Source organism: Harpia harpyja, chromosome 15, assembly GCF_026419915.1.
Source record: "Harpia harpyja isolate bHarHar1 chromosome 15, bHarHar1 primary haplotype, whole genome shotgun sequence".
Classification (NCBI taxonomy): domain Eukaryota; kingdom Metazoa; phylum Chordata; class Aves; order Accipitriformes; family Accipitridae; genus Harpia; species Harpia harpyja.
In genome coordinates this window covers 6,273,506-6,287,672 of record NC_068954.1, presented here as the reverse complement: position 1 = coordinate 6,287,672, position 14,167 = coordinate 6,273,506, and the positions used below count along the sequence as shown (strand labels likewise).

Below are 14,167 nucleotides of genomic sequence, written 5' to 3'. Positions count from 1 at the left end.
GATGCCAATGGAGGGAGCAGCATTGCCAACCTGAAGCGTTCAAAGGTCACAAGTCAGGCCGGGGAAAAAAAAAAAAAAAAATCTCAAAAATCAAGAGATTGAAAAAGAGCCAAAAAGAGAAAGCTGGATTTGGAGTTGATTTGCCTTCTGGTTTCTGAGCTTTGAGGGTTACGTGTCTCTGGGTTTTTGCTATAGCCTCTTGAGAAACTCAGGTCTGGTTGCACACGAAAGCTGAGATTCCCACCTCAGCACACACCGTCGGGAGCTGAGGTTTCGAGACAAGCAGAAATTACCGTGCAACTCGTAATAAAACTACAAGAGTTGGCAACACCGAGTTAGTTGCACCACTGACACCAGGGGAGTTACACCGGGGGTGACTAAGCCCCACTTCTTGCTTTAAATCAATTTATTTAGGCAAGAATCTGCTCAGCTATTTCCTATGGCTGAAAAATATTATTTGCTGCATCTGAAGGATGGGCAAGGCCACTAAGCTGATAGCAGAGATGCAAATTTTACTTTTCAGTGCAGCCGATGGAAAATTACAAGCCCAACACTCTTCCTGCCATTGAAAAAAGTTGTTTTCATATGTAGTCTGTGCAGTCTGGTTGAAAAAAAGACCACACAGTTTATGGCTACTGTGAACGTCTGGATGGTAACACTGTGAATTGGAGTCTAACGCAAAACAGGGATGGGTAAACTCATTTTGCCTAATTTCTAATCCCACATCAAACACCCAAAGTTTCAGAGCAGAACTGGAAAGCAAACGTTAGTAGCTTGGTGATCTGCTTAGGAGACTGTGGGATGGACAGGAGCAGAAGAAAAAAAAGATGGTGAAAGCTTGTGTTGAGAGCCAGAAGAGTGGAAAACAAAAAGGGTGTGGGAAAAGGGACGGGGGAAAGAGAAAAAGCCTAATGAAGAAGTACAGTGCAAGAGGGAGGGAAATGCATTGGCCAGTACGCAGTAGATACATATATACATTTTTAGTCGGAAAGAGCGGGGTATAAATAAAGGGGAAAAATCATGAAAACAAATGGGCTCTCCCTGTGCTTCCCAGCTGACACCTCTAAAGCTTTACCGTCCTCTAGATCCAAGGGTTTACCCATCTCTTTGCCAGTCTACCGAATCTGACTTACCTAAAAGGAAAATATGGCATCTTCTAGATGCCAAACTGACGTGCTAAACACTGAAACACCCTGTATATCCTCAGTTTAAGATGCAGCAATGCCTTTCCTTGCAGATAAGCTTCGGATCTGACCTGCCGACACTGCTGTGTAGAAGGTCCCTCCAGTCCTTCTGCCCTTGGCCTCCTATAGCACCCGCAACGGTGGTTGCTACTGTAAGCCGCAGACCCTGCCACCTTGTGTGGCACATTTTGTGATTTAGATCACTATTCTCTCCTGTTCTACCAGCTCATTTAACCCACGCCTTCAATGATATCTAAAAGCAGCAGGGGGAAAAAGCTCAGGCACAGCTTGGGTTCAGGCTGGAGACCTGGGCCACAGCCAGCCAAGAGTCCAAATCGCGCAGTCTGAAACCTGGGGATTATAACCCACCGTCTCAAAAGATATTGAGTACAGAACTTTAAATGGGCAGTAAAAGCCCATTTTTAACTCTGATGACAATGTGATTACTATTATCTTTATCTGGAACTGAATCAGTGACCTACGGGTGAATGGGTCTGTCTCCATCATCAACCCCTCCAACCACAGCCCCATGGAATGTAATATAACTTGTACCTTTACAGCAAACACTCTACTACTTGATGCAACTTCTCTCGTTCCCAACTGCAAACAATAGCCAGAGGCCATACCACCCAGATTCAAAGCTGTAATTTTGGAACACTATCCTTTATATTGTGAACAGGTCTGATACGTATCTGGAAATATAAGGTTAGAACATAATTTCCCCAGCTGCTCAAAATACTGAGTTTCAATCTGCTACTGCTTATACTCCTTTTTTTTTCTTTTATTGTTATTGCAGCTCTCCCAACATGAACAGAGTTGCTCTTAGTTTACCCTGATAGAAGCTAAACAAGACTTTTATAATCAAAGGTAGAATTGGTATGAGTGTAAGGGTGTAGAAGAACATCGGCATTTTTGGTTTCTTTGCAACCAATACTTTTTTTTTTTCTTAATAACACAAACTATCCACACAGTCTTACACACTAAAAGGCAGTCTCCCTTTCAGGGCTAGATCCAAATATTATCATCTGTATGGGTGCTGCCAAGGGATCATGTATGTGTCGAATGACTGGGAATGTGCACACCACACGTAGCCATTTCTAATGTGGGGCTACAGACCTCCTTACATACCCTAGTAAATCCACACTTGTTTGTTTTTACTGTTGCTTGTAAAGCACAATCCTATTTACCCAAAGGCCAAATAACCATAACCCTTTCTTATCTCACTCACGGCTGTGTCTGCACGGCTCCTGCACACTCACTTCTTTTGCCCAAATGCCTTCTGCTGTCTCCATAACTCCCTGCACTAGGCTGCGATTTGTTCCCAGCCTTATGTATCATCTCCATTGTGTAAAGATATTTTTGGAGACCAGAAAAAGTTTTCTGTGATGCCTGTTCTGAAGTCTCCTTTCCGAAGGAGTCTAGAAACTTTTTAAAAAGTCACCTCTAAAACTCAGCTTCTTGCTGTCCTTACTGCTGTGCAATCTCACTGATGCATTTTCACCCTCCTCCTCTTCCTTTCTCTGTGCTACCTCCTTGTGTTAAGTTGATTTTGGTTCTAACTTGGAAACACCAGATGCATATTCATTTATATACATTTAGCTTTTTGCTGGACTGGGAAGATAAATAGCTCTTCTGGGTATGGCACCCATCTTTGTATATCTAGTTCCGCACAAATAGCGATGTCGATCAGCAATAGAGTAACATGACAGTGCAAGTAAATAATATATTTATTCCTCTCCCCAGCAGGATTAAACATTTATGCTGATTTTTCTCCGTCAGAGCAAGAAAACAATTTGCATCTGTGAATTCCCACTCTCGTGATAGCTTCTATTAAATGGGTGAAGCGCAGATCCTCCGCCCTACATTGTGGCCGCAAGATTGCGAAACCACCCTTCGGTAAAGAGAAGAGACTTTATTTTCTGCTGCCAGAAAGAGAAACATGGCAACAAGCACAGCAAGTGATCTTCTTTCCCTATACAGTCTGATCAGGTCACCGTGCTTGACAATACAAAAAATAAAAGTATATTTTTAAAAAAAACCCTTTACATCTGAAAGAGTCGAGGTTAAACCATTTCTAAATCTTCCAAGCTGATTCCTCCCTAACATAACCTGGCACTCAAGTTTTCTGAGAGCTATATGTTTAGAACAGAAAAGTGGTCATGTTAATATGCCAATATTTATGCTAACATCCTAGATTCAAGAATACTGCTTCAGTGTGTTTCATATTTAGAATAAGAACAATTAAAATTCCATGTGGTTTCACTTATTTTGATGCAGAAGCCTCATTAAAAACCCTAGACTTGGGCATTTGCCAGCAGCCGACTAAAATGGTTTTGCATTTGCGCTTAAAAACCAATTTTACCTGTTGCAGCTTTGCAGCTCTACTGTTTACAGCCGAATGCATACCGTGGTCATTTCTCTTTTTCAGTTTACAGATGCCAGCTAATGCCAGTTAATGCTCATTTCTCAATTAATAAGCTGTGCTTGTGGTTTGCAGAAAATAAGGCAACAAATTTCTGCCAGGTTTACAGCACTTTGGCCAATCGCTTCCAATTATTAAAGATCATAATGCACCGTGGATAGATTAACTCCTTGTGGGTATAGCAAGCTGACGTCTACTTTAAAGGGTTATAGGATAATTTTATAACTTACAAATATTGCAATTTGCTTTGTCGTTTTATGCCATAAGGTCACTACCAAAAAAAAAGGTCCCCTTGGCTTATTGCACATGTCGGATAGGGAAATTTCTAGCACATCAAGTCAATGCATAATCACTGTATGCAAGAGAACAGCATGGTGCTGTATTCAAAAGTCACTGAAGAGTCTGTCTCAAGGAAATTCAGCTACATATAGTTAAATATATCTACCAGTAGCTAAATGATTCACTTGTGTTTTGGCGAACTACAGTGTTAAGACATTTGCTGAAGCAGATACTAGATTTTGTGGATTTTTGTTCAATAGTTAGTTCGATTCAGGCTGGGACGCAGCACTACTTGATCTATTAAAACTGTTTTTTCCTTCCCTAACATCTACGTCTATGAATTATATGTGCAGCTTGGATTACTTACAGCTGATGATATCGCCTCGTATGAAGTATGCCACACACTTCACATGATGAGACGATTTTCAGTCTCTTACAGCTTTGCCAAACTTTAAATGTTCTGGCTGAAATTGTCCATGCTGGGCGTCTGTCTCAGGCTAAATTGTGATTTATGCATTTATTTGTTTTTAAAATTTCAGCTGAAACTCTTTTGCTGGGAAAAATATATTGTTTTACTAATCTTAAACTCTGAGGAGCCGTCCTTTGAAAAGCTGTACCAGTTCCACGCTTTGAAGTAAGGACTTGAACTTTGCAATAGGAGTGGCTTTTGTGTGAGAGACGTTGCCATGAAAATCCAGCCAAATATGAACAAATCATAAGCATTCTGCCTAAAAATGGGCAGAAGAGTCTGTGCCCCTACAAAGACACTTGTCCAGAGACTGAAATGAAATCCAGGAGTCCCAAGTCCCAGCATTTTTTCTGCAAATATTGCTGAAACACAGGGACACCCCTACCCATCCCTGCGCCAGTCCTGATCAAGAATTGGTCCATCGGTGGCTCCATTCACTGGAATGGCAGAAGCCTGCGTAAATGGAGCTAAATGATGGTCCATGTGGACATTTGTACGATATTGCAAAGAAAAATTTGGGAAGGTGGGGTTACTTGGGGGTTTGCTTTTTTTAGAAATCTGAGAAACTATAAACATAACTAGAGACAAACAAAAGGATGTTATTAAGGTTACCATGTGAAGAGTGAGCAAGTTAGGAAATACCAGCATTCAAGTTACTTCTCCATATGCACTACCATACAGCATTCAATTATAGGAGAAGATGCTACTCCTTTTACACGAGCCCTCCTGCAGGCAGCACACAAGCTGACCTCCCCTAGAGATACATCAGAGTTAAGGAATAGAGAAGACTGTTGTCTATATATCTTCCAAAGCCACTGCTGCAAGAAATCAGAAGGGTTGAAGTGAACAAGGTGAGGGACACCCAATTATTTCCTGAGCAAACTGGATTTTATATGTGTTTCTGCCACACGGTTTCTACGTGACTCAGTTGAAATCTCTCCAAATCACATTTTCACTTCTCTCATTTTCTGTGCCCAGCAAAGACGTTGGCTTCTGATTTGCACGCATGCTAAATATTCACAGCCGCAGCTGAAGCCAACAGGATCATAGGTCTGAACATAAGGCTAAAGACAGAAAAAAAATCATGCTGTAGGTGACACAAAGAAGGTGCACTGAATTAGACGAGACCTTAGAGTCAGTCTCAATACTCTTTTTAAAGCAGGTTCGTTCTTTCTTGGGAATATTGCACTGCAATGAACTGTATACAAATGCTATGGCAGAAATATTAGAGCAAAGCCCATCAAGAAATTAACAATTCCTTCTTCAGAGCAGAATTTAATGCTCTGCAACAAGCAAGGCCTGAGGAAATGCAAAGAACAAGAAGAAAAACAAAATATTGAAGAGCTGCTCATTAAGTTAGCACTGTCCATCCTGTGCACTGAATGAGACAGGAATCCCGTGGGAAAAGTATCATGTGATCCTGTAATTAAAATCTGTAATATAATGCATAAGCAGAATGAGGCTGATTTAAAGTTGCACGGGCAACATTAAGTACTGAGATTTCCCAATTTCTAAGCACTTAGTTTTGCAATCTTAAAGATTCTTTGCAACACGTTTGGATGGGGGGGAGTGATTATTTGCTAGCTGGGTGTCTGTTTTCCCCAAGCATCCTTCTGTATCAGGGGGAGAGTGTTATTTTTCTCCTCATTTTGTTAAATTCTAGTCACCTGCCTCTGCTAATAAGTCTTTAGTGAATCACACACAGCATGAGCCTTCTCCTGCCTTCTTCCAGGCAAGCCTTTGACTCTCCAAAGGTGCTGTACCACCTTCCCCCTGGATGCCGCTGCAGGATGGAGCCTGGGACTGCTATTCCCAGGGATCCCAAACCACCACTTTGTGCACGTATTCCTTGCTGTAGCCGTTAGGTCCTGATCCCGCAAACCTACGCTGGTGCTCAGCTTCGTGCCAGAGCTCAGGGACACTCCTCCCACACATCTGCCACCGAGCATGTGTCTACGTGCTGCAAGGGTGAGGGTCCTGCAGCGCCGTGGAAATAATGCACAGGGCTTCTCCCTCCCCGGTTCGCTTTTGGGATGAGTGTGTGTCATCTGGATACTTGCAACCATTTATCATAGGAAATGGTATGTTTTCAAATGCCCTTTCCCTCCCTTTAATTCAGAAAAAAAAATCAGGGAAAGAAAAAAAAAGAAAAAAGCATTTTACATATTTTGGGGTTTTTTGCTTCTTTTTTTTTTTGCATACAATAGCAGCAGAAAAGGTGTGAACTGCCCCCCCCTCCTCTTTCCTTCACCTCAACAAGGTGTTAACTTCAAGGCCTAGTTGGGACCATTTAAACTGCAACATTATTAAGCACAGCAGTCTCACAAAAGTCAGAGGGAGGAAGGAACGTTTTAACCCCCTCAGAGCCTCACGCACAACAGGCGAGAACCTAATTCTAGTGCAGCTCTTCTTGCTGTCCCTCGGTACCCCAGTTCACATGCTTGTGCCTTCTGGTATTTAGGTAACAGGACTTTGGCACCTAAAATACCATGGATTAATTTGCAGATAGATGTTTTCACTGAATTTATGGCGCAGCACCTAAGCCCTTTGCTGGGAGAAACACCCCATAAATAACATAATTAGCAGCAACCGTTAAAGGACCACTCGTTCAAACAAGGGAGAGTGTTTCCCAAGCAGAGCTGTTACATTGCTTAACAGCAAAATCAGGGTCTCTTCGCACTTCTCCAGCCCAGGCTGCATCATTACCTGCCCTGCTCCCTCAGTAGGACTTTTCTGCTGGACAAACTGTGCTGAAGAGGGTGATTTTCTTTAGGCACCTAAAAGTCTTGCTGGGTGACCCTATGCATCTAAACACAGGTGGCTGCTGGCTGCACCTCAAGAGGTGGATGATCTTAAATTTAGGAGCATCGATGGATAGAAATTCCTCCCGTGTGTAGAAAAAAGCAACAACAAACTCCTGCTAGATGGACTGTTGGGAGCAGAAATGGAGCTATGAAAGCATCAGACATCACTGTCTCATTTATAGACATCACCTCTTGTGAAGCTTCACTTATACAAGACTCATAAACCTTTCTAACGAGAACCACAGGAGGGGGACAAATGGTCACATTACAGAAATACGTCCTCAGCTAGTGGTTGTGACCTGCCACCCATGGATGCCCGTTGACCTGATGTGATGGGGAGCCTCTGAACTTCTTAGTCTTTGCTATCCCATCTCAGTGACTTCAGCCTGGAGCTATCACGGGTGATTCAGGTGGAGAGGAATTGGTAGTATACCAAAAAACCCCTGCTCGTTTAAGTCTCAGCCCATCTACGCGCTCCATTGGAAGCAAAAAGTAAGTAACATTTCCTGGAAATAAATCTAGCAGCTCTGCAACCACTGCATGGCACAAACACGCACACAGGCGCGTATCGTTCTTGGTTCAGTTTTCCCCAATTTTTCCTGCTTGTATTTCAGCCGCTGCTGTTTTTCACCAGCCCCAGCCGAAACGCATCAGAAGGAACATTTGAGGCTTTTCTTGGATAGCAACCTCAGCGGCGTTGTATACAGCAAGGGGGTGAAACCGCAGGGCTGAGAGCTGCAACGCATGCACGGCGAGTGTCAGTACAAGAACCCCGTATAAATCCAGTGAATGGGAAGATAATATACATTGGGGCTAGCAGTCTACTTTATTACTTTTTTTTTTTTTTTTTTTTCAGAAAAATGTGCCTTAACTATCCAGTATAAATATTTGTTTCCAATGTTGTCATGAATTGTACTTTTCCACTGCATGCTAGCAACTCAGAAATACCATCTGATCCTCAAGCAGACACAAAGAAACTATGTTTTGCAGGGGCGGGGAGGGGGGGGAAGCCCTTGGCATTGCTCTGTAATTTCACCCTTTAAACCCTTCTTTTTTCCTCCCCATCCAAATTTTCCTTTCGAATCTCGTTCAACTAATACGCGTCCCTCCCGAGGACAGAGGATTCCTTGCTGGTTCTTGATTAAGAGTTTTTAAGAAGCCGGGAAGGAAGATATTCTTTGAAACTGGATCTACTGTAGGATGGGAGCCAGCACACAGGACACCGTGTCTTTCAGAGAGGGCCACACACAGTGCCACTCCAGTCATATGACTTCTCTGTCACATCCTGAAGCCATTTCCAGCTCGTGTGCGAGTTTGTACTCCCATTTAGAAAAGGATGGGATATATTGGGAACACACATATGGAAACACTTTCAGGGAATCAGTTTCCATGAAATCCATAATAAGCCAAGTGGCTTCAGATGTGGCAGCGTGCCTCAGATTAGCCAAAAAAAAAAAAAAAAAAAAAAAAAAAAAAGAAGAAAAAGAAGGACAAGTCTACCCTTTCAGCCCTTATTTCAGTTTCAAGGGGGAAAAAAAGAAAAAAAAAAGAATTAAAAACCACTAATGACTTATGGCTACCAAAATGGGGAGCCACAAAAAAATACAACTAACGAGCGCTCCTCCCTCCCCCAAGTAACGGCACTGCTATCAGCGCTCCCGCGGCTCCCAGAAAGCCCTCCCGGCATCCGCCGGTGTGCCGAGCTCACGCGGGACCGGCAGAGCCGTCGTCCTGCCCGCGCCAGCGCTCGCGGGTCGGGCAGGGCGCCCGCCGTGGGATAACGTGTGTGGGCAATTAAGAGCATTTCCAAAAACTGCAGCTCGGTGATAAACCGTTCGTTAAGTAAATCTCCCAAGAAAGGCTGGAGTTGGGAGGGACATCCTCTGGATGGGGTTGACGGGACCTGGGTCATATTAAAAGCAGGATTTATGGCGGGGATGTCAGGCAGGGGGTGGGTATCATCTGCCTCGTGCGCTCCAGCGGCCGGGAGCTGAAAGTCAAGAGCAGCCCCCAGGTGCCCCCACCGATGGGTACCAGCGAGCGGGAGCCAGGGAGCGCACAGCCCAAGTCCTGCCGATCCCAAATGGCACGGCAAAGGGCCGGAGGCCACGTCAGTCCCAGGCAGGAGGGAAGCAGCCGGCTCATCTGAGCTAGCGTGGTGCCGGAATAATTTTTGCAGGGCCGAGGAAGCGGGAAGAAGCACGGAGCAAGTGGCAGGAGTTCAAACGGGAACCGAAGAGATGCTACGTGCATCTCTGTGACAGCTAGCCACGTTTTTATCACGAGAAAATAACCAGGAATTTGGCTGCTAATTGGGGCCGTATCCTACAAACCCTACTTTTCCTGACAAACAAATGACTCCACAAATAGTCCCTCTGTTTTCAATAGGGTTATTTGCGGTAGGAGGGACCACCCAACACGAGAGGATCAGGCCCTCCACTCCCTCGCTCTGCAGCTCACTTAAACCTTCCACAGCCAAATCCGAACACAAAAATCCCCACAAACTGCAATGGCTTTTCCTTGCTGCTGCTGGAAAAGCCCCGGACAAGAAACCCTGTGGAAAGGTCTCGTGTGGTATTAATACGATGCTCTCCCCGACTTCCGCCTCCGAAATGGGGATTTGCGATTTGTTTCTCAGGCTGTTTCTTTCCACTCGAGCCTCAGCACAGTAAACTAACTGAAAACTTCTGCATCAAGGAGAAGGTCTCTTTTAAAGTTTTGCTTGGCTTTGCTTTCAAAGAGTTGTCTGTATATTTTAGAATATGTAGAATTTGCCTTTGATTTAAACCTCTCTCTTAACAATAGACAAGAGACGATTTCTCTACTGAGCGATTTAAACAAAAACAAACATATTTTGGTTACCCGGGCCTTGTTCTCAAACACTTTTTTTTTTTTTCCAGAGCAAAATCAAACCCTACAAATTGTTACGCTTCTGGCCAAAAAAACTTAAATTCACAAACGCAGATAGTCCAATTTTTCTTTTTCCTGAACAATATCGTACATGGAGGAAGAAAAGGCACCTCCCCAGCCCCCAGACATCCATAAAACACAAAACCCCCTTATCTAAACAATTAAAAACACACTTTTCCCCGCCAAAATAACTTCTCCCTTCAATGGACATTTTCAGCCTCTGTCCCTGTCCACGTCCAGGGCCACGATGATGGGTTTTTTTCCTCCTCCCCGGCATGAAGTCCTGTGTCCCCAGAGGGTAAACAGACACACCTCGTCCTGCGGGGAGGCAGCTGAAAGCGGCTGCTTGTGTTTGGAGCGGCCGCTCCGAAGGGGATGAGGGCACTTAGCTCACGGAGAACTTCTGGATACTGGAGAAATGAGAGGGGAGATACCAGGGAGGCATTTCCATCTTAGGTTAAGGATTTTAGCAGCAGGCGAAATAACGCTGTTGGAGTGAAAACAGTGGAAAATAACTCACCCAGTGACGGCCAGAGTTTTTTCCTTTACAGTGAGAACACATTTCCCCCAAGTAACACGAACAGCGGTAACGTCAGGCCGTGATAAAATTGTCAGACATGTCAGCATGACTCAAGACCCACTGGTCAAAGGAATTTGGGGAAGCTCAGGGTGTGAAGGAGCCCCGCGGGGAGATGCATAGGCAAACACCGAGCCAAACCGCCGCGCCCGCCTCACGGGGCAGAAGAGCGAGAGCAGCTCGGGGACGTCCGACCCTCGGCGTCGCAGGAGCAAAGCTGTGGCTCTCGACAAGCCGCAGAGCGGGACTCGCCACTGTGCAATGCAGACCGCCCCGAGTCACCACGAGCTTCGGGGAGACGGAGCAGATCTTTGCACGCAACCGCTGGGCTGTTTTCGCTAGAGCTGCTGCTCTTATATCGAAGAGTCAAAAATAATGACCAGTGCAAAGACCCACAGAGGTTTCAATCCATGCATTTAGGCACTCGATGCCCGATTAGATAGCAAACTGCCATCAGATTCAGCAGGACACAGATAGCCAAACACAGTTGTATAGCAGGGCTAGAGGCACTGTATCCCTTTGTATATTTAGCGTTGCACCACTTTAACAATTTATGATTTTCAATCTCATTTAATAAAAGCAGTGTAAAGCCCTCTGTATATTTTTTTTCATTCACTTCAGACCTAACCTGAGTTTCTTACTAAGGCAAACTACTGTAAGCTAAGTTTCGATCCATTATAAACTTGTCCGCACAGCATCTCCATTCATCAGCTGAGCTGAAGCTTTAACCAGCCCAACTTTGAACACCTCTAAATAAATGCCTCTTCTCCATAGTGTAAAGTCTGAATATGGTTTTTATCCTCCGAGGAAACTGGTGATGAGAAAGAGAAACAGACTTTGGTCTGTAATAGCTCACATCATAGACATGCTTTAGGCTGTTTGCTCTATGGCAACTTAGGCTATACCTCTAGCAGCTGAAATCACTATTGATGGTCTAAACTTAAAATCCAAGTTAACACATATCAGATAAACCACAGTAACAGTCACTTGAATGGCCACAGCTCATGGTAAATATGAGATACTCCGATTCTGTAACAGAGGATTAAGTTAAGACTCACCGCCTTGCACTTGCCATAGGCTGTAGAAATGCACACTCCCACCAAAGCCTAACTAAGCCTGCAGTTAAGTCAGGATAACCTGACTAGTCTCTGAATTTGCTTTATTTCAAAAGAAAGCTTGGACAACTTCTAACCGGGCTGGTAAAAAATAAATATATCATGGAGATATTGCACGGGATAATTGCATGTTGGCAAAAAAAGCATATGTTATTTAGAAGTTTAGAAAGCCCACTTATCCATTAAAGCTGTTAAGAGGGGAAAAGCAATGCATTGCTTTCTGGCTCTTGCTACCGATTTGTTTTGTGAGTTTGGGCGTATAATTTGATTTTCCTGGCTAAATTTTCCTTGCTATAAGATGGATATTTTAATACTTCATATTAGCCAAGTGACAAAGGTCAGTAACACAGTTTGGAAAATACTATGAAATCCTTTGCTGGAAGATGTTGTAGAGTTACAGACATAAAGGCAAAACCCATTAGACATTTTTTATAAGCTCTTCACCAGGTGAAGACACAGAAAAAGTGGAAGTCAGACAGAGTACAGAGAACTTGGCTTAAAATAAACTTCCATACGCAATCCCGATATCTGAAATGAAAAAAGAGGCGTACAAAGCCAGCCTGAATTATCGCCTTCAGTTGTCTTCATCTGCTTGAGAAAGCAACAGCTAGAATTGCTTTAAACTAAACACCCCTCCAGCGCATCTGCAGAGCAGACCGGTGAGAGCAGAAGCTGGCCCGGCTGAGGACCAGGCGCCGTGCTCCAGCTCCACTGCGGCTGGAACGGTTTCCTCCATGGGCAAGCAGCCTGTCCTCAAAACAGCTCCAAACCAGTCTGGCCCACCTACGTGGGCCAGGCCAAACTAGAAACTGGTTGGGTTTGGACTACCCTTAAACCCAGCTTCCTATCTAATTTTGGAATCTAATACGATGGCTCCTAATTAGGCTACGGTGGTACTTAGATCCTCCCCTGCGCTCCTTTTCACCCATAAAAAAACCCAACATGGGTTGGCTTTTAGCAGGAATCAAAATGAAAACAAAAACAAACAAAAAATCCCTTTAGAGGGAGATATTTGAGAGAGGAAGAGGGAAGAAAGGGGGAAGAGAGGTGCCTTTTTCCCACTGCCAGGATTCCTCTGTGGCTCCTCCGGCCATGCCAGCATCCACATCACAGTTCCCGGGGACTTCCTCTGTGGAGCTTCTGCGAAACGCCTCTTCCAATGAGCCATTTCATCTCAGGCTTATGCTGCAGAGATTTTGGGTCAGCAGCCCTCCTGGTGTTTTTAAGGCACTTGCTTCCCTTCCTATTTGGTAAACCAGTCACCTTTGCAGAAGGTCTAATTTTGAGTCCTCAGTCCCTAGTCCAGATCCCAGCCTTTGCAATTTGCGCCCTAGAGGCATCTAAATGTTTATGTCCTTTCTCATAGAGGTTTCTGCTCTATACCTTCCCTCTGTCAATGCTGACAAACCCTACGCAGCTCTAGGTCTGTTCACCATGCGGCAGTGATGACTCCCACTTTATGGCCAGCAGTCTCATTCAGAAGCCCAGGGATATTTTGAATGTATTCATAAAGGCCCCATCACTTCTCAAGCATTTATTCACATGTTCTTTTATACTGTTAGCTTTGACTTCCTTTGTTTTTAAGTTCATTTTCTAAAAATCTTTTAACTGCACCGAAATGATCTATTTCAACCTTAATGATGTTTTTTGGCTGGGATTTCTCCTTCTTTGGGACATGGTTTTATTTTTGTTTTCAATGGCAGCAATACACATACTAGCTCGCTACACTTAACAGGAGTGACCTGCAGATGTTCGATCCTTTTTCTGCACAGAGGGGCACAGAGCATATGATCTTATGAGGTCCCTGTCAGTCCTATGTGACTATGACACTACAGACCTATAGGAAATAGAAGAATTGATCTAGCAGCTGCTCTGGGGTTATTCCCACCTACCTAAGAGTAAGGAGATTCACAGAACTCTATCAACAGCTATTAAATACAATGATCCAGATATAAACCTCCTGCTTTGGAAACCCCTACAGCTTGGGAATATGTATATATTCTGCTCTTGCACTCCAGGGGAACTGAGTAACCCCTTTTGGCCATGCTGAGAAGGTGACAGGTCCTGGGTGGACCCTTGGTCTAACCTGGTGGGGCTGATCTTCTGCCCCACTCAGCTTTTTCAGTGATGATGCTGACAAACGCTGCTGGCCTCTCAGTACAAGGTGTAACGAGCAGCTTTGTGCTTTCTTTCCTGCTGCCTCTGAAGCCTGGGAGGAGGTGAAGAGCCACAGAGCTATCTCAGTACCCTCCTTCAAACATCATCCTTGCACTCCCTTCTGACCCACGCTCACTACTGCCCGGCTCTAGCGAGGCTGCAGCCACCGCTATCACCTCGCTGGCTCTCTTCGTGTTTCCTCAATTCCCTCTTGTATTCTGCTGTATATCTTGTAAACAGTTGTACTGTA

At 44.4% G+C, this 14,167-nt stretch overlaps 1 protein-coding gene across 7 annotated transcripts in view; it reads right to left on the bottom strand.

The window, feature by feature from the left end:
• Positions 1-14,167, bottom strand: part of RUNX2 (RUNX family transcription factor 2) — a 222,981-nt gene that overhangs the window by 71,488 nt on the left and 137,326 nt on the right. The gene's annotated exons all lie outside the window — the stretch shown is intronic.